The sequence below is a fragment of the Anabrus simplex genome, chromosome 3 (assembly GCF_040414725.1).
Source record: "Anabrus simplex isolate iqAnaSimp1 chromosome 3, ASM4041472v1, whole genome shotgun sequence".
Lineage (NCBI taxonomy): Eukaryota > Metazoa > Arthropoda > Insecta > Orthoptera > Tettigoniidae > Anabrus > Anabrus simplex.
The window spans coordinates 29948673-29970701 of NC_090267.1; the positions used below are offsets into that span (position 1 = coordinate 29948673).

The window sequence follows — 22029 nt, forward strand, 5'->3', positions numbered from 1 at the left end:
GACAATGGAGTTTATTTACCGCCCTTTCCACTTCCTCAAGCGTACTTTCACCAACATCATTTTCCTCCTCCCCATGAGCTTGGCTGTTTGCAACACCACCAGTATGATTTCCTTTTACATTGATAAGATGTTCAAAATATTCCCTCCACTTCTCCAGTTATTCCCTGAGATCTATTATGAGATCACCTGAATTACTCAAAACACTGTTCATTTCCTTTTACCCTCTCTTCTTAAGATCCTTTATTAATGTCCAGAAAGGTTTCCCTGCTGCTTGACCTAGCCTTTCCAGGTTATTGCCAAAATCTTCCCACGACTACTTTTTGGATTGAACAACTATTTGTTTCGCTCTGTTTCTTTCATCTACATACAAATCCCTGTCTGCCTCGGCCCTTGTTTAGAGCCATTTCTGATAAGCCTTCCTTTTACGTTTACAAGCTGCTCTCACTTCATCATTCCACTTAGATGTTCGCCTTTCCCGATCTTTACATACAGTTGTTCCTAGGCATTCCCTCGCTGATTCTAGTACAGCATCGCTGTATGCCACCCATTCACTTTCTATGCCCAGGACCTGCTTACTGTCTACTGTTCGAAACTTCTCAGCAATCATATCCATGTACTTCTGTCTAATTTCCTCGTTGTGGAGATTTTCTACCCTTATTCGTTTGCATACCGATTTCACTTTCTCTCTTCTAGGCTTAGAGATATTTAGTTCACTACAGATCAGATAGTGGTCTGTTTCATCGAAAAATCCCCGGAAAACTCGTACATTCCTAACATATTTCTTGAATTCGAAGCCGGTTAAGATATAGCCGATTATGCATCTGGTACCCCTAGCCTCCCATGTGTGAGCGGCGAATAGCTTTATGCTTGATGAATGTATTCGTAACTGCTAAACCCATACCAGCACAGAAGTCCAGCAAACGCTTTCCATTCCCATTAGCTTCCATATCTTCTCCACATTTACCAATCACCCTTTCGTATCCTTCAGTTCTATTCACAGCTCTCGCATTGAAATCGCCCATTAGCACTATTCTATCCTTGCTGTTGACCCTGACAACGATATCACTCAATGCTTCACAAAACTTGTCAACTTCATCCTCATCTGCACCATCGCATGATGAATGCACGGAGATAATTCTAGTCCTATTTCCTCAAACTGACAAATCTACCCACATCATTCGCTCATTTACGTCCTAATAGAAACTATGTTGCGTGCAATAGTATTCCTGATAAAGAGCCCTACCCCAGATTCTGCCCTTCCCTTTCTAATACCCATCAAGTACACTTTATAATGTCCTATCTCTTCCTCGTTATCTCCCCTTACCCCAATATCACTTACTCCTAGCACATCCAGATGCATCCTCTTTGCTGACTCAGCCAGTTCTACTTTCTTTCTTCCATAAGCCCCATTAATATTGATAGCTCCCCATCGAATTCTATTTCGTTCGCCAAGTTGTTTCTGAGTCCCTCGCCTTTCAAATGGGAGTGGGACTCCGTTACTCCCATAGGTCCGAGTTTTGCTTAAAATGTTCTGAGATCGGTAAATTGATGAGGCAGGATGCTACCCTACTTGCACATAGTCCAAGTGAGGATCTCCCCTCTAACGGGTTATGGACCACCGGTGAATTGCATTGTCCTTGCCGCTTGAACACAAGGATGGCCATGACTCAGAATATGTCCGAGATGCCCACTCCCATTCCATAGCAACTGGTATCCCGACTTTCAGGACCACTTACTAGGCCACTCGCAGTTGTCCATGGTTCACGAAGTAGGACGTGACTAAAGTAACCCACACCTTGACCAACAAAAATGTGTGGATCTTCAGCAAGTGCTATTCTGTCCACAACTACACCATTCTTTTGGGTTCTACCAAAGTCAGTACTCGTGCTACAACCTAGCATTCCATAAGATGGGTAACAATACTGCTTTCATGTATTTTTGGCATGGAGGTATTGCCAGAAGGGGGTCAGCAGAAATATCTTCTAGCATACTGAAATATGTTACTACGCACTTCAAGCCACTTATAGCAGGTGAAATTCGTAATTTGACAGTCTGTCTGACCATTGTATTTGTCAGAATAATAACTGTCGATTGATTGCTCTGTTCCATAATCTGACCGTCTGCAAAAATTTTACTGCTGTGAATTAAAAATTCCTTGTCACAGGGCAAGAAACTGTGCCCTGTGACAGGGACTTCGCCATGATAGAGAGGAACAAATATTCCTTCCCTGTGTATGAGCTATTCGACCGGGTACCTGTCATTGCAAATTCCAAAACATGTGGTTTTCTGGTTTTCGTGATGGAAAGTAAAGATTTCAAGGATCTTACTATACTGGATACCAGATCAAGCAAAATAACAGAATAGGCATGGCTTCAAATATCGTCCGATGATCCCACTACGCTTAGAGGAAAAAATCATAATATTCTACAACCTTGGGTATGCTTGGCAAAGAAGAAAAGAGGAACTAGATACATAAATTTGCCACCTATGAACATTTCAGCTTTTCCGGTTTATATGGAACACATTCAGCAACCAAGAGTGCAAAAGGAAAATAAACAGGATCTGTTGGACATGTGCCAGTATATTCCTGCTGAAAAGAGAGGTTTCTATGAAGACTTAATAAGTGAATAATGTTTTATACCCCGGTGTGTAATAGTTTTTTTTGTGGTATTAAATCTGCGACCAATTTTTTAATGAAAATATGACAAGATTTCAGCAGAAGATTGATATTACTGTACTTAGGTATTCTGATTATTTTAACTGTTGTGTTCTATTTTTTTGAAGAGATTTCAGATAATGTTGTGAGTGTATTTGAGAAGGACAATGTTATAACTAGCCACGTACAACGTTATTCCTGATGGAAAATTTTAATGTTGCCAATAATCATGTTGTAAATTTACCATACTGTGTTGACAATTTTACATTGCACTGTTCAATGATGGTGTTACCTTATGTATCCAGTTTATGTTAAAAATACTAGTAGTTAAACATTAAACCGTTTTTAGGCCTCCTGTAAAATTTACCTTTTGTTAGATACAAAGTTTTTCGGGTGAACAATTCAATTGTGAAATTCTCGCCAGATACTTCAAAAACATAGTGTACTGTGATGCTCCGCAGGTAAGTTTGAAAATGGAGCCACCAAAGACAACATCTAACTCAGTACCTCTTGACGAAGAAGAAGTGACCCGGATTATATAAAGTTTGAAAGATGGCATCGTGCCCCAACTCCTGAGAACGGGCCCTACTGAAGTCATAAAATCTCTTACAGTTACTTGAGAACATAAGGCTAACGGAGAGGATCCCTAAGTCTCACAGGCGGTTCTGATACATCCACTACATAAGAAAGGTGATAAAACGGATGTTAATAATTATAGAGGAATTCTATAGTTTCAGTCCCATACAAGATGTTCTATAAAGCATTTAAACATAGATTAGAATGTGTACTGGATCAAGAATTGTGAGAATATCAAGCGAACTTCTGGGATGTTAGATCATGTGCGGAACAAATCTTAAACCTAAAAATATAAGATGCTGGGACAGAAAAAATATGTGGCAGTTACTGTGGACTTCAGAAAGGCATATTACTCCATTGACAGAAAATCCTTGATAGGAGTCTAAAAAAGTTTGGAATAGACAACAAGACATGAAATTTAATCACGCACACAATGAGGAACACTCACACCCAAATAAAATTCAGTGGGGGAGATTTCTTGACCCTTCGAAATCAAAACTAGTGTAAGACAAGGAGACGGACTGCTTTGTGGAAAAAGTCGTTAGGGAATGGATGGAGGGAATTCCTGACAAAGAGACTTTCAAGACTGGGACATATAAGGAAAGCATAAGTATAGTTCACTGCCTCCATCTCTTCAAGAAAATAACTCATGTTTTACCGTGAGGGGCTATTACTTTCTGCGCAACGACAAAGACTTTGCACTGATTGAGAAGAGAACTGCTTCATCAGAAGTACCAAATGAGTGCAATGAAATAATGAGTAGTTGCTGCAGCAGACATCCCCATTTGATGTCGTTGTTGTGACCCAAGACATGCTTTATGATATATAATTTGCATAGCTCCTTAGTACTTAACAACGCTAAGACCATCCTTGACTCTAAGAAATCTTCACCTGATGGTAATATCAGATGACTTCCACCTTAGTTCTGGAACGGGATGCGTACTGCGGCCACTGGGGCAAGTGTTTCATGTTCACAGTAAAGTTGTGCTTCCTCAAAGCGTAGAACTAACCCCGTCGTCCTCCAACAGAAAAGTTGTAGGAGTTAAACCGACTGCATGTATTCCTTCAAAAGTCAGAAAGTAGTCTGTTCTATACACATTTGGAAGAAAGCCCAGAATATATTGCTGATGGGAATTTTGATATGGGTCCTAGATGAAGACGACAATAGTGATGGACGCACCGAGTAAAATCATTCTAGTGAATAATAACATTACTGTGTTATTTTCTTAATCCGCTTTCAGTACCACGTGATGTAAGGAAAATAATTAAGAAAAATTATCAAAAATCTATAACACATCAAGTTTTGTTGAATAAATTGTTACCGGGCGAGTTGGCCGCGCGGTTAGAGGAGCGCTGCTGTCAGTTTCCTTCCGGGAGATAGTGGGTTCCAACCCCAGTGTCGGCAGTCCTGAAAATGATTTCCCGTGGTTCCCATTTTTACACCAGACAAATGCTGGGGCTGTACATTAATTAAGACCACAGCCGCTTCGTTCGCACTCCCAGCACCTTCCTATCCCATCGTCGCCATAAGACCTATATGTCGGTGCGACGTAAAAAAGTTGTATGAATAAATTTGATAAATTTGTCATTGAATTAAATGTACAACTGCATTACCGAATTTTGATGCATTAAAAGGTGAATGTAAGGAACGTCGTGACAATTTCAGGCAAATACAACCAATGTCAGTATATTTCTATCGTTTTAAGAGGACAGTTTTAACTTCAAAAATTTTCAACAATCTTGCGGAAGAAGGTTCAGTTCAGTTCAACTATAAAGACAGTCGAACGATGTGCATTGGCATGTTGTTACGTGTTCCTTTAGAGCGCTGCGGAGCTCCTAGGTACAGCACGTTCTAATGTCGTTATCTATCACGAAATTACACATGAAGCTCTATCTAGTGGAGTCTCCATTAGCTGGCATTCCCGTGAGATCTTCGCGGCTTCCTTAGGTTTCATTCAAGACTGATTACTGCCTGAACGTCGTGTGTGTATAGCTCCTCGTCAGCTGGCATTATCTCCGCAAATATCGCAACCAAGCCAAGCTGCCTTCCAAGAGCGTCCTAGCAAGAGAGCTTACTCAGCTCAGTAAAGTTCACCTTGTTAATTCTCATTCCACCATAACTGCATGTGCTGAGGAGTGGGGAGAAATGTTAACACTTTAACTTCCGATGTTTAGTTACATATCTCAGAAACTAACAGAGGTATTTCCTTCAATGCTCTTTTGATATATTCAGAATATATTCATCATTATTTGGGTAGAATATGAAGCTTCTGTGTTTAATATTTTGTGTTAGAAAGAACATTATACATTTTTTTATTGTTAAAATTTCCTTCAACAGATATACCTTTATCTAAGAAAGCACTCAAACCAGACCCAAGAAACTTTTCATTCATAATATTTAAAATATTTTCGAGCTGATGAAGTAAAATTATTTTCCTATTGCTTCCAGGAGTTGAGAAATTATTTCTTTTATCCTAGTTGAAAACTGAAATTTTCTGTAAAATATCCAGTGCTCTTCAAGCTGGCCTCCATGAACTAATCGAGATATCTGATTAAATGTACTTCCACAAGCAAATCTATATAGTATCTAAGAGACTGCCATTTTTGAAATACGTTAATGTGATACTTTCTGAGAAAAAGGTACACACAAAATTTCAAAAATATGACTTACGGAGAATCCAAAAAGAATTATATTCAATGTGCAGAGTTATGTTTGAACATAATTTTATTGCTTCAAATATAACTTCAGCACAACAATTGATACACTAAATTCTTCAGGAAAGGTTGGAGATTTTCGCAAGCTCAAAAACGAAAATTGGAATTTTTCTTTGATCGCAACTGAAACGGGATAATTGACCCGTGATCCAGGCGATCGTGAACTATCAAGGATGGGAATCTGGTAGGAATTCGCTAAGAATTGGAAGGAGGAGGTCGTCGCCATAAATTAGTTACTGTCGAATCATTAGTTTGGAGTTGAAATGAGGAGTCTCCAGTTGACGGGTGGTCAAGATACTAAATCAGTCTAACGGCAGTCTCAAAAGGCTCAGTCCATTTCGTTCCATATCGTTCGCCAGATTTGAAATGTCTATCGGAGCTGTAAAGCCAAACCAAGGCTACTTAATCATTTGATTAACATGTTGTGTGTTTAATATCACGCTTTAATTCAACCTTTTAGGGTTGTATGTGCCACTCTTCTCGCTTGTAGTTTGCTGCCCCCACTTCCTCCCTTTATGAGATTATAGCGAGATATTGCACTGACAACCGTCACACGCGCGGATGATTGCCAGAGCCTCTAAAAAGGAAGTGCGGTAGGGGACAGACATGGCCATAAGCGCCGTTTTCTTACACCTTGATCGATCGCCGATGGCCGAGCGGTGGGGCGTGATGGCTCTTACATGGTACCTTAGACAGGGCGTAGCCAACATGGAAGCATTAGCTAAAGGTTGTAATACCCATTCCATAGAATCATTTAAATCCCCTATCACATTCCAGTCAGTATCCCTCCTACTAGAGTTAGCTAGTGTGTGTGTGTGTGCTTCGAAACATTGAGTCGGCGCAATCAGCTGTCTCGATGCCTCGACACATCAATGGTTCACTGTTTCGAACCAGTGAGATTGCTTCTTGTTTAGAGTCGCGTGAACAGAAACTCAGCTACATCGATGTTTAGAAACAGCAAAGCTTTGAGACAGCGATGGTACTTTGATTTGTCCTCCCACCTCAATAGCAATAATCCGCGTTGTTAATTATCTTATTATGCTTTCGTAACCAGTTTAGGTTTTTGTTAATGGTACGTAAAATTCAGATTTCGAACTCTTCTTAGATGCCATTACTCATTTTATAATTACTCAAAGTAGTTCATTTACTTAAACAACTATTTTACTATGTTTTTGTAACTGCATTTGGTTAAGGTTTTTATTGTGCATAGAATACATATTTTGAGCACTTCTTAAAATTCATTTTTCAAATTAGTTACTGTTTTAGTGTTCTTTTAACTGTAAAACTGTCAGCGCTTAGTAAAGAAGTAAACGGGTTTTTTACATAGTTTACACTCCATTGGAGCTCTTTAATCAGTCGTATACATTAATGTCTATAAGTATTAAAGAGAATCAGCTTTTCAGCTTTCCTTGCGCTCCCAAAACTGCTTCATCCTGTCGGACCTGGCTGCACTTTGGCTGTCAGTAATGGTGTACTTCCTTTGTTCAAATGTTAAGAGTTTGAATCGTAAGTGTTTATTCCTTACAAACTTCTTCTTTTCTCTGCCTTCAATTTGGAGCATTGATAAATTTAATTCCTCTAAATCATGCATGATCTCTGTGAACCAAGTGTTATTTGTTTTATTTTTCCAGAAGTAACTAAATAACTGCTTCACTAGTCGGGTTTCTGACAGTCTGAATACCTGACAAAAACGGTCAATTCTTCTTTTCCACATTGTGTCTTTTATTGATTCGTTTTCACGATATACCATTTCATTAGATAATAATCTCCATTGGCCATCACCTTGGTGTTTCTTATTGATGATTGTCTTGACGATTCTTCTATCTGATTTTTGAAAGTTATCGTTTGTTGATTTAGTGTTGAACTTGGAGTGTTTCACTAGCATAAGTTGCTTCGGGTTTAACAACTGTATTGTAATATCGAAGTTTAGCATTAATGGAGGGAGGTTTTTATAAGTTGGCCAGGTGATTCGCTGTGCTGTTTTCATTTTAGATGTTCTGATGTCGATCGATGTTCTTATTTTTGTGTTTCAGGTTGTAATTTCCCCAAGATATGTGAGCGTATTCACAATCTTAATTTGTTTGCCATTGTTGAGGTGAATGGCTGGTGTTTCAATTGTGAATGTCGGCATAATTTCATTCTTTTCAAACGAGATTTGCAGTCTGATTTTTGCAGCAATTTTCTAGAGTTCTTGAATTTGAAATTTAGCTACTTCCACACTACTTGCTAGTAATGTAAGATCGTCTGTGAATGGTACGCAATTAAGTTTAATGCTTCTGCCTCTTTTGATGTTTGAATATCATTTCCTTACCCATTCTCACATGACTTTCTCCACGGCACAGTTAAACAATAATGGCAAGAGTCCATCTCCCTGTCGAAGTCCAGCATAGATTTAAAATGACTCACACAATTCACCTCTAAAGTTGTCTTTCGACTTAGTATTCTTAAGAGTGATTCCAATAAGACTGATGAGTTGTTGGTGTAAACCAAATTTTTAAGGACTTTTAATCAATCAGTCACCAATGATCTATATTTAGGGCAGTCGCCCAGGTGGCAGACTCCCTATCTGTTCTTTTCCTAGCCTTTTCTTAAATGATTGCAAAAAAATTCGAAATTGGTAATTTATTCCAATCCCTAACTCCAATTCCTATAAACGAATATTTGCCCCAATATGTCCTCTTGAATTCCAAATTTATCTTCTTATTGTGATCTTGCCTACTTTTAAAGACACCACACAAACTGATTCGTCTCATTCGTCTTTGAATGGTGACTCACGGTGAATACTATCATAAGCGTTTTTCAAATAAACAAAAGTGATGATTAATCTCTTCTTCCGAACTCTATGGTGTTTCATGATCTACTTAATACTGATGTTTGACCGGGACAGCTTCGTTCTGGTCGAAATCCTCCCTGATATTCTCCCAGTTCCTGGTCAAGTTGTTCCTGAATTATTGTATATACAATTTTAGATAAAATCTTATAAGTGACATCAAGCAGAGATATAACCCGATAATAACTGTGATCCGGTATATCACCGTTTTTGTGCAGTGGGTGAATTATTGCTGTAGTCCATTCCTGAAGCATTTCTTCAATGTTCCAGATGTTCATGATATGCTTATGTAAATGTTGAAGGGTTGGTTTATTTGCATTCTTCCATAGTTCCACTACCAATTGATTATCTCCTGCTGCTTTGTAGTTCTTTAGGGAATTTATTGTTTATTATCATAAGTTGGCGGTATAACCTCTTCCAGTGGCGTTTTATTTTCTGCAGAAAGATAAAAATCAAATTGTTATTTTGGATCTTCACAGTTAAGTAATTCTTTAAAAACGACGTTCATAACATTATCATTATTCCTATTATTGGGCGCCATTTCCCCAATTTCATTTTTTATCATAAGTGTATGTGGAGTGTACTGATTGATATTGTTCTAATGTTTTGTAATAATCTCTTGTTTAATGTTGACTAAATGCTTCTCCTATGGTATTCAGTGTTTCGTTTTGATCATTTCTTTTAATTCTTCTGATTTACTTGGCTGTTTGTCTGATGAGTTCTCCGCGGGATTTTTCTGTTTTCTGTTTTCCGTTGATGGTCAGATAACCATGCTTTATGCCTTTCTTGAATTGCACTCTCACATTCTTCATTCCACCAGGATTGTTTCTTTCTCCGTTTAATGGGAGCAATTTCTTCAGCTACAGTTTTCAGTTTGTTAATTATTGTCACCAATTTATTATCTATTAAATAAGTGGAATCATATTTTTTTTACCTAGTGGATTGAGATTTTTTTGTCTCCGTTTAGGTGTTAACTTTTCTTTATATATATATTGATCTGAATCAATGTCGACCCCCAGGAGGACTTCCACGTTATAAACTTCTTTGTAGAAATCTCTATCCATGGCTACATGGTTCGATTTTTAAACTCCCCCAATTTTACATTAGGACATTTCCAAGTCATTAATTTGCGCGGTTGTCTCTTAAATCATGTGGTTTCCAGAATAAGTCCATAGTCCTCACGTAGTTCAATTAATCTTCGCCCATTTTTGTTTGTGAAATCGTGAGCTGGCCAGCTTCTCACTACTGTACGAAGTTTTCTCTCTCGCCCTATTTTTGCATTTAAAAACTCCAAACAAGAGTTTAATGTTTACAACAGGGATGCTTAATAGTAGATGGTCGATTTCTTCCCAAAATATTTCAGTTTCTTCCTTTTCCTTGGCATTTTTGTCGTTTGTTGGGGCATGGACATTTATCAGGGTAAACTTTTTATTCCCCACTTTAATTGTTAACGTTGCCATTCTTGGAGAGGATGTTGAGAAGTCCTTGATCGAGTCTATTATGCTGTTATGAACTAGGAATCTCAATCTAAATTGGAGAACATTCTCCCTGGAGGGCCTCTGTAAAGGCGATATCATTCAGATTCTATTGAGTCTTGATTCGTATCCCTAAGTTCCTGAAGAGCTGTTATTAAAATTTGATGTTGATCCATTATATACCGGGCAAGTTCTCCGTGCGGTTAGCAGCGCGCAGCTGTGAGCTCGCATCCGGGAGAGAGTGGGTTGAACCCCACTGTCGGCAGCCCTAAAGATGATTTTCCGTGTTTTCCCATTTTCACACCAGGCAAATGCTGGGGCTGTACCTTAATGAAGTCCACGGCCGCTTCCTTCCCATTCCTAGGTCTTTTCTGTCCCATCGTCGCCATAAGACCTATCTGAGTCGGTACGACGTAAAGCAACTAGCAAAAAAAAAAAAAAAAAAAAAAATAAGATCCATTATATCTGTTAAATGTTTCATCTTGCCGAGTTTCATTTGTGAGTTTATGTTTAGTGTGGCAAAATATGAAAATTTCTCTGGCTTGTTGAATTTAAGTGTTCTCTTACTTTGCTGCGACTGCATGCTCCTTTGGGCTGCCAGACTCTCCTTTTCCTCTTGGATCTTCTACGTGACACCCTACCGCATCTGAACGGTGCCTTTGCTCGGATCCGCGATGCTGTATGTCTGAGCAGGTGGGTTTATTCATTAGAAGACTCTTCATGATTGACTAATTTTCTGATAATTATGATCGAAATATTTTTGACCGAGGTCAGGGTTTACGATTCCAGATGTGATCTAGAAAGGTAATTGGTGAGGTATGAATTGGTGATTAATGAGGTTGTGAAGTGTGTGTTTGGTACGCGAGTGCAATTTTATTTCGCTCAAGTCCACCGGTATACCGGTGAGGACTCCCCTATCCGCCACCTGGGACGCGCCACCTCTCCGCCTATTACAACACCAAAACAGGTTCGTGGACGCTGTATGTTATTGTATACTGGTACTATTTTACTGTACATCATTTACTTATCCTACCGTATTTTGTACATTTGTTCATTAAATATTTCATGAACCTCATATGTTATCTTTATCAATACGTCGAACAGTTTATTCAATGAAATGAACTTAGCTATGAAGCGCGGTTGATGTTCCACCACGCCATCGCGAGAAACACTGTCCAAGTACAGTAGTTTCTCTTGCAGTCCGAGACGGAAGTGCGTTGTGTGTCAATTCGCTGTGCGTATCTAATATTTCGAAACAGTCGGCAGTGTCACTTCGCCCATCACTACCTCCTACTGATAACAATGTACCCTCCTTTATTCTTTCCCCTTACTGTATTAGCCGGATCCCTCACTTCCCGAAATATGTTGATACCTATTTCTGCTTGCTTTACAATCGTGGTACCAACGTGAAAAACTACCACTTTTCCTCACCCTCTTTCTTCCCTTGTACTTTCTTCAACCTAATTTTAGTGTAATTCCTGGATAACACTCTACTTCTGTTCCCTTTCCTCCACACACTTTCCCCACATGTTTAACAATGGGGTACTGTATGACCAGATCCTCAACCCCACCCACTTCATTTGATCCCCTCCACTCCCGGTCTCTCCTATCTTTCCTGATGTTTGCAGAACCTACTTCCACCTAACTTTTCTTCTTTCTTCTACTCTACTGCCCGTGGAAGAAACGAACAGTTCGAACCCCCACTGTCTACAGCCCTGAATATTTTTTGAAGGTTTCCCATTTTCACACCAGGCACATTCTGGGGCTGCACCTTAATTAAAACCATGGCTGATTCTTTCCCACTTCCCCCTGTGGGTGGGGCGGAGAATAACACCCACGGTATCCCCTGCCTGTCGTAAGAGGCGACTAAAAGGGGCTCCAGGGGCTCTGAACTTTGGAGCGTGGCTTGGCGACCAAGGGGCTCTTAGCTGAGTCCTGGCATTGCTTCCACTTACTTTAGCCAGGCTCCTCACTTTCATCTTTTCTATCCGACCTCTCTTGGTCAACTCTTGTTCTTTACCGACCCCGACGCTATTAGGTTTGCGAGGGCTAGGGAGTCTTTCATTTTCACGCCCTTCGTGGCCCTTGTCTTCCTTTGGCCGATACCCTCATTTTTCGAAGTGTCGGGCCCCTACTATTTTTTCTCTCTGATTAGTGTTATATAGAGGATAATTGCCTAGTTGTACTTCCTCTTAAAACAATAATCACCACCACCACCACCACTCTTTCCCACTTCTAGCCATTTCCTACCCCATCATCGCCATAAGACCCATCTGTGTCGTTGAGTCGGAAAGCCAAATGTAAAAAAGAAACGGACACAATTAATTTACAAACAACATTAGAGAGTAAGCGGATATGATTTAAGAATAATTTTAAAACGAACGAGTTCATTATTCCAGCTCTTTTGTCCGAGAAACACGAAGGTTTATAAGAAGCTGTCGTCTGAAAGCACTTGTAATTTTCAAATGTAAGACTATCAGTCTCACAAACCCTGTGAGTGGGAAGATAGAACTCATCCACAGTATCCCTTGCCTGTCGAAAAAGGCGAACAGAAAGGGATCAGGTATTTTGAACTTGAGAGCGCGGGTTAGCTGAGTATGCACACACTATTCGTGTCCTATCTTTCTCTCCTCAACCCCAAAAGCATTTGGTTTTTGAGGCCTAGGATGGCCTTCGTGTCCCTTCTCTGTCTTTTGTCGATATCGTTCTTCTTCATCAAAGGGTCAGATCTCTTCCGTTTTCGCCTCTAATAGTTCTCTACTGATATGCTTCAAGGCTGTCAACCATTTTCTTCTTATGAAATTTCACCGTACTTTTAAATATTTATAACACTCATTTATAAACATAACAAGGATAAAAGCCACAGACATAACACAAATACCCAAAATACGGGAGAGGTAATTCATTGCTCTATCTTACGTAAGAACTCGAGCAAAAGTTGAGGAATTAAAAATGTAACTTTAAAAAACAATATAGTTCAGCCTGTACTACTTTGGATCACTCCATTCTAAATACAAAATAATTGTTCACACCTCTAGTTAATCTGATCACATTCTCCGCACTAGTCTCAAATTTATAGAAAAAGCAAGCAGGAAAATAAACATACAGTACTGTACAGGAGAGAAATTCACGATAAGTCAGCTATCGTAGGATAGAAGAAAACAGAAAACATACATTTTTAATAATCACACGTATCTCAATTGGTGGGAGAAAAATTAACAAATTGCGGTTTACTGATGTCACCACCCTGTTTGCCAACAGTAAGGAAGATATCAATCAATCAATCAATCAATCAATCAATCAATCAATCAATCAATCAATCAATCAATCAATCAATCAATCAATCAATCAATCAATCAATCAATCAATCAATCAATCAATCAATCAATCAATCAATCAATCAATCAATCAATCAATCAATCAATCAATCAATCAATCAATCAATCACATGACATTGATCATCATTTAGGGCAGTTGCCCAGGTGGCAGATTCCCTACCTGTTGTTTATCTGGTCTTTTCTTAAATAATTACAAAGAATTCTGAAATGTATTGAACGTCTCCCTTGGTAAGATATTCCAATCCCATACTCCTCTTCCTATAAACGAATATTTGCCACAATTTATCCTCTTGAATTCCAACTTTATCTTCATATTGCGATCTTTTCTAGTTTTAGAAACACCACTCATATTTATTCGTCTACTAATATCATTCCACGTCATCTCTCCACTGACAGCTTGACATACCACTTACTTCAGCAGCTCGTCTCCTTTCTCTCATGTCTTCCCAGTCTAAATTTTGTAACATTTTCGTAACGCTACTCTTTTGCCGGAAATCGCCCAGAACAAATCGATCTGCTTTTCTTTGGATTTTTTCAGTTCTGGAATCAAGTAATGCTGGTGAAATTAAGTGCCGTATGGCTTTTAGTGCCGGTAGTGTCCGAAGACAAGTTCAGCTCAAGGTGACTGTCTGACTGGTAGAGCAACACAGGTCGTTTGAAATAGTTGGAGGTAGTGCACGACTTCGTATACCTAGGGTTAGCTATCAGTGATACGGAAAGTTCCAAGAAAGAGATAAGAGAATTGTTCTGCTAGGACGAGTCGCTATGATGAAATTAACTACGATCTGGAAGAACAGGGAAATTACTAATAATACAAAATCTGTCTCGTTGAAGCCCTAGTATTTTCTGTTTTCTCACATGACTCTGAGACCAGGACAGTAGAGGCTTTGGACAGTAAACAAATCGATTTCTTTGAAATGTGGTGCTGGCGTAGAATGCTACGTGTGCCTTGAACCGCAAGAAGAAAAAATGCGTCGACTTTTCAAGAGCTGAAGATCATAAAACGCCTTTCTTCTCATAACAGTGAAAGTATACTTCAGTTCTTTGGGCACATTGCGAGATGGCCTGGAAAGATCTAGAGAAGTTGATATGGAAGATAAGGTTGAGGGCAGTAGACGACGGGGATCATGCGGAATTGCGACATTACCGCAGAGATGTGACAAGCAAAGCCAGTGGGGTCACGACAGTCAAAAATTGAGTAAATCGATTAGTGATGACGAAAAATCATAATATAGATAATTACACGTACTTACCACTAGCTCGCCTGTTAAAGCGTCCATCACCGTGTTTAGCTGGCTCGAGTCCCGTTCATCACTATCAGCTGGCAGGCCAGGAGAGGTGGTGGTATAATATTCCTAATCACTAGATGCCGTGACAAAAATCTGGATTCAGTTCCGCACCTCTCCGCAGTGTCCATATGGAGTGACGACATATGACGTTGTTAATGATGGTGATTCGTTCGTCGGATGGATACGTTAAACGTTAAGCAGATCTCCTGGTGCTGTTCGACAGGAGTAGATTATGAGTTATCACCGGGTTTCACCCTCCCCCTTGTCCTACTCGTTTGCTGAATGGTCAGCGTACTTGCCTTCGGTTCAGAGGGTCCCGGGTTCGATTCCCGACACATGACAGATGCCGCCCACTCGCATCGGAGGGTCTGCCTTACAAGGGCTGCACTCGGATAGAAATAGCCACACACAAAAAATCTCTCCCTTCATACTATCATATATGACGTCATTCATTTCATTCCATTAATTTCTCTGATGAGGTTGATGTCAGAAAGGGCATCCGGTCGTAAAAAATCGCTAGAATCATTCATGTTATCTCATATCCGACTCCGTAAGGAAACTGCACAAGGCTTGGACGCGCCTACGTTTACATGTTGTTGAGTATTCAGCTTGAAGGCTGGTTTAATCCTCAACAGCTTCGCCAACAGCTGTCATAGATAGCCTAGGCATCACTGAAGAAGCATACTAGGGAAATGAGGAGTGAGGTAGTTTCCTGTTGCTTTACTCACCGAGCCAGAAGTTGCTATTACATACCAGTCTGACAAGCCCACTGAAATGCATGCACCAACCGATCCTATGAGCGTTATTTTCATAGCATTCATAACAGGGACTCATTGCATAAGGAGTGGTATTGCTAGTATCGCTAATACCTCGGTTACTTTCATCATGTCAAATCCATGGATGAGACTGAGACAGATAAATGAAAGTAACAAATTTGTCCTGGCTCATACCAGAAGACATAGTGCACTGTAAACACTGCATCTCGCCAGCAAAGGCATATACGTTTAATTACCGCTGAAAAATTCGAGCTGTTATAGTTGCTATACTTGATTATATTACTGGCATTTAGCGGAGATGACGACGCTGCCTTAATGAAAAAATACTCACACGACGATTTTATTTACTTACGATACGCTATGACACAGCTACCTGAAACTAAACCTAACACAAAGAAAGTTTCAAAGGGCATTTCTGAAATCATACCAACGAATTGCTGACTATATTCTACTATCATCCAGTATAAATAACACCAAGAATCACTACTAAATCACAACGCAACCTCAGCTAACCGTGTGTTCAACAACATAAACAAACTTCATTTTCGCGGTAAAACAAACGACAAACACGACGTTAACTGAATCAATAAATGGAAGTCATCATCCGGCTAGCTTAGTTTAGCACGCTGACGCCATCTAACGGGAAAATGTAGAACTTATTCAATAATTCAATTCTTGTTGATCTAGTGGCGGCATTCTGTTACCCTACAGACTTCGCACTGGACATATCCGTACCTTGAGGCCAATAAATTTGTAGACAAATATTGTCGCCAATGAAAATGACAATACTCAGATCTTCCTGCGACTCACCAGAATGGCACCTTTTCCTATCCATTAGCGAGTCATTATGCTAATATTTTGGCTATCAAATATGACATTTTCCTTAACAATTCTTCAATATGAAGAAGCTCATACCTATTCAATTATTTAAATGTTTACATCACGTATTCACATCCATTCCAGTTGTTCCGTGAGAACTGACTTAATTAACGAAAGTGGTATGTGGAAAATAGGAGAGTAGGCCTACTATGGAGGAAACCAAACCCAGAAGGAATAGAATTAAACAAAATGGAGACCTCGTTGAATAGAAATATACTCACATTATCCAAGAAGATAATGAAATCCTCGTTCAGTGTCCTCATTGTAGGTCATTTACGAGGAGGTTGAAATTTAATTTCAGGACAGATGGCAGCAACTAAAATATTAAGGAATTGGACAGTCAAAACACTTCAATTTTAACTTTTACTAATGAGAATGTAAACAATAATCGAGGAAAGGAACTAAGGTGGCATTAAGAGGGAATTAGGAATAGAAAGCTATGATAGTTTACTTGTTTTTCACCAAGATTATCGGAGTTCGAATGCTGATCAACGCAAGTAGAAATTTTGAAATGAAATGTAATTTCCCTTGTGGTTCAGATTCCACACCTCGAGATGATAAATAATAAAAATAATAATAATTGTTCCGGGGTATCTCTGGAACGCAGAGGTGAAAGAAGGTGCCGGGTAAAATGGGTCTATCTACTATATCAAACATTGAATTAGAACTTTAAATATAGGTTATATTTTTTTGAATCTCAAACTTAACAAACTTTTCATTTGGTGAAATCATAACGTGACAGGTACAAATAGCAATCTTGAAACAAGTATTGGAAAACCCAAGATTAGAGAATTTAACAGGTTTGGGCTTCAAGCCCCAGATTTACCAGTTCTGAGCTACAGGAACCAGTTTACAAAATTTGCTAAATCTCAATGTTTATACAAGGACAGGAATATCCCAATTTAAGAGCACTTTGCTCCAAGTATTACAAGTACGGCTTTCCAAAGGCTGACATGCTCTCCAATATTAAACAAATTCTTACAGCCTACTCAAGGCAACATTACATCAAAAATCTTATAATTTCTGACCTCTCTAGGTCCGTCTTACACTTTTACAATATTTACACAGGGGTATAATTTATACAAACTACTGGGCCTACGTGGAAAGAAGAACAGGATAAATTAATGGCCCGAACACAAAATGAATGGAGGCGTACACTTGCCCTCCTAGAAAATTACATATAAAACCCTAATTGGGATCTCGGCCCGATGATGCAGAGGCTAATCCCAAGCTACTGAGGTGACTAGACTGAAGGTTAATTTGAAACTTTACCAAAAGAGAAAAGTTACAAAATCATAGTCACCTTAAATTAAGTTGAAGGGGGACTCGAGAAGATAACGCACACTCTATCCCCGATTTACAGTTTAAGACTTTATGAAATTTTACATTAGCCGAAAGGAAATTTACATTTTAGAAAACAGGTTACATAGTTAGAAATTAGGACCTTCCCCTCGTGTAAGTCTGCGGAGGTAGCTACAGAAAAATAAGTCTGGTGGCCATTACCTTGGCTGTTAAACTGCCTGACTTGACACACATACTCGCAGAAAAGCTGTGATCCAAAAACCAAGTAGCCAGAAAAGCCGCAGCTTATATACGCGAGGGGACGTTTCTAGAGGGTTCTGGATTAATCCGGACACACGCTCTCAATGTTATTGGCCGCATCACAAAGTTACACCCAAAAACCAACGAGAAGCCTGTGATAAACGGGAAAGTAAGTACAGAAAATTCCTTATTGGTTAAATTAAAAAACTGGCGGAATGAGAAGGAAGTGTTGCAACCTTGAAATATATAAAAAAGTATAAATGAAATTTTACTTGAGAAAACCTATAACCACCAAATTTCTTTCAATCACAAATTATTCCACTTTGCACCAGAGCTTTTTATAATGACATCTATGGAGAAAAGTTCAAACTTCTTGATGTACACCAAAACAAAACAAAATAAATCCAATCAGTTTAGGAAAGTTAGAAATGACAAACTTCTCAATTATTCAGTAGTAACCTCTTCTGATTAATGTACCAACTTCATGCAGTAGCAGTTTCACGTTTTATTAGATAGATAGAGTTCTTTTAAGGCGCTTCTTTTGAATGTGCGGGGTTGAGGTGTAACTCCCGGTATAATAATAATAATAATAATAATAATAATAATAATAATAATAATAATAATAATAATAATAATAATAATAATAATAATATAATACTACTACTACTACTAATAATAATAATAATACAAACAATGGAAATATATGACAATAGGTTAACCAAACAGATCTTCAAATATCTTTGGAGCAAGAAGTCAACAACAACCTGGACTCATAAAGTCAAGAAATATTTGGGCAAAAGAAAAATAAGGGAAGAAGCAACAACAGAGAGGGAGAGATTTTTAGAAAGAAAGTGTTAAAATTGGAAGAATTCAAAGGACGGTAGGGAAAGAAAACAGGCACAAAATGATCCTAGGAGACGAAAGGGAGACATAGTGAGCACATGAAGTATTGGAGGGAGAAAGAGGAACAACAAAGGATGGAGCACTGAATTGTCACTAGGTCCCTAGAAGACCCAAATGTGGAAATAACAAATAAAAACCAAACCCCATGGCACTACAACTCATGAATGGCCTTGACCTACCAAGCGACCGCTGCTCGGCCCGAAGGTACGCACATTACGAGGTGTCGTGTGGTCAGCAACAAGAATCCTCTCGGCTGTTATTCTTAGCTATCGAGACCGGGGCCACTATCTCACCGTCAGAGAGCTCCTCAATTCTAATCACGTAGGCTGAGTGGATTTCGAACCAGGCCTCAGGTTTAGGTAAAATCCCTGACCTGGATGGTAATCGAACCCGGGGCCTCCGGGTAAGAGGCAGACATGCTACCCTTACACCATGTGGCCGGCTGATTTAAGAAAAGGCTAGGAAGAAACACATAGGGAATTTACCACCTAGGCGACATCCCTAAATACAGGTCAGTAGTGATTGATTGATTGATTGATTGATTGATTGATTGATTGATTGATTGATTGATTGATTGATTGATTGATTGATTGATTGATTGATTGATTGATTGATTGATTGATTGATTGATTGATTGATTGATTGATATACCTTGCGCCTCACGATAATCTTAACGTTAAGAACAGCCTTTTCAACCTAGAATCCTTTTTAGAAGTCCACAACATTATACAATCTTCTTCTTCTTCTGTAGCTTAAGTGCGGCCAGTATCCAGTATTCGGGAGATAGTGTGTTCGAGCCCCACTGTCGACAGCCCTGAAGATGTTCATTCCGTGCTTTCCCATTTTCACACCAAGCAAATGCTGGGTCTGTACCTTAATTAAGGCCACGGCCGCTTCCTTTCCACTCCTACATCTTTCCTGCCCAATGTCGCCATAAGACCTATCTGTGTCGGTGCGATGTAAAACAACTTATAAAAATCTTCTTCTTCTTCTTCTTCTTCCTCTTTTGTCCACCCTACACTGTGGTGGAGTCTCCGGTGCGAACTTTGCCTCATATAGAGGATTTGGAACTGTTTTACTGCCGGACGTCCTTCCTTCCTCTCAAAACAACAATCACTACATCTTCCTGACGCCAATCCTATGACCGAGCTAGTGGCCGCGTGTTTTGGGTCACGCAGCTATGAGCTTGCATTCGGGGGATAGTTGGTTCGAACCCCACTGTCGGTAGCCCTGAAGATGGTTTTCCGTGGTTTGCCATGTCCACACCAGGCTGTACCATAATTAAGACCAAAGTCGTTTCCTTTCCAATCCTAGCTATTTCCCATCCCATCGTCGCCATGAGACGTATCTGTGCCGGAGCGACGTTAAGCAAACCGAAAGAAAAAATACAGCTTTTCACAAAGGTTTTTAAATAAATCGAAAGTAAGTGGTGACTAAATATTTAAACAAAATAGGACCAAAGCGTGAACCACAATGAAAGTTGATGCACCAGATTCAAAAACACATAAATAAAGCCACGTGCTGTGAACAATCAAGATAATCGGCGCCACGGGGTCGCCTGAGCCAATAGAACTGCTTCTTTTCACAGCATCAAGTGAAACCTTGAACTGGACAGAGTTTTAGTCTGCATGTATTTTCTGTTAGGATTCAAATGACATTAGCCTCATTGTTATGTTGTCATCCATGGAGATTTCTTACCACGTACGGTACTCAATGAGGTCAATCAATTACGCACTATTACCTACGGTGGCAGCGGAAGCAATATGCCTATTAACCATGGGTTCTAACACACTCAGGTCACCATTATGGGTTCATCGAAATTATTTCTTTCTTTCTTCCTAATAGAATACACCAGTGATCTCGATATAGGACACTGAAACTTGCGTCCTCTTCCCGAGATGGTGCAGCTATTTTTAAGTACACACCCAATGGAGGGGGCTGCAAGTACCATTCTAACCACATACAAGCCCTTCTACTCTTCTTTAATTCCTGGCAGTACCGTGAATCGAACCCGTTCCTCCAAATACAGCAGCTAATAGTTAGACTAAGGAGGCGAACGTATAAGACACTGACGAGAAATGTGACTGAATATCTTGAAAAAAGTAACAGTTAATATTTAACAGATAAGGTAGGGGCCCCAAATTTCGTCCCCTTAGAATATCTGGACCTGTAGAAATTCATGAACATTATAGGACAAGCCTAGAATTTAGTATCTATATTACTGAATACATTCTCCACTTACTATTATAAACTAAGGTAGTCAATATTTGACATAAACTCTACAAACGCTAAACTACCAAAAATGTGTTCATAATTTCGTCCACCACCAAATTTATGAAAAGTACAATTAATTTTGATATAATTTTCCTTTCTAACCTTACCAAACACATTCCCTATCATGAATGACTTGAAGGCCATTTATGAAAAATGTTATCTTGAAAGTCCTTTAAACATAATCTTTCAGCGTTGCTGGTGGGATGTTAAACGCTTTACACGCACGTTTGTAACCCATTATCTCGTCGCTCACTGCCTTAATAGCCTTTTTCATAGCCTCCTTATCCCATCGTTTGTGTTTTCCCATCTGGAAATAACAATAAACATAAATAACAAATGAAAGGAAGAGGGGCGAAATTACGAACATTCCCTGATTTATAATAATGGCCGCTACAGTAAGTCACGACAAACACCTCACTGTAACGATTACACACCAGGAACTGCACCACACGACTGAACTGCATACACATATCGGTGCTCACTCTAGGAATAACAGGCTCTTAATTTAAAAGCTGCACTAACTCAACGCAGGATGTAACGTGAATCCTCCTTGTACACGGAAACAAAACGTGGTGCACATAACCAACTCTCACAACAAATCAATGGGATGAGACTACGCGTGTGCACGCGGCTAAATGTTAGGTACCAACTGTACAAACCGGATATTCCTAGCGGGAGGAAATTAGGTGCGGGGACGGAATTTGGCCCCCTACGTTACAGAAACATAGAAAATCTTAATATTAATTAGTTAGTTTAGTTTATTGTAAATAACGTTA

At 39.4% G+C, this 22029-nt stretch overlaps 1 protein-coding gene across 1 annotated transcript in view; it reads right to left on the minus strand.

The window, feature by feature from the left end:
* Positions 1 to 22029, minus strand: part of LOC136866973 (dipeptidase 1) — a 411985-nt gene that overhangs the window by 123815 nt on the left and 266141 nt on the right. The window lies entirely within an intron of this gene.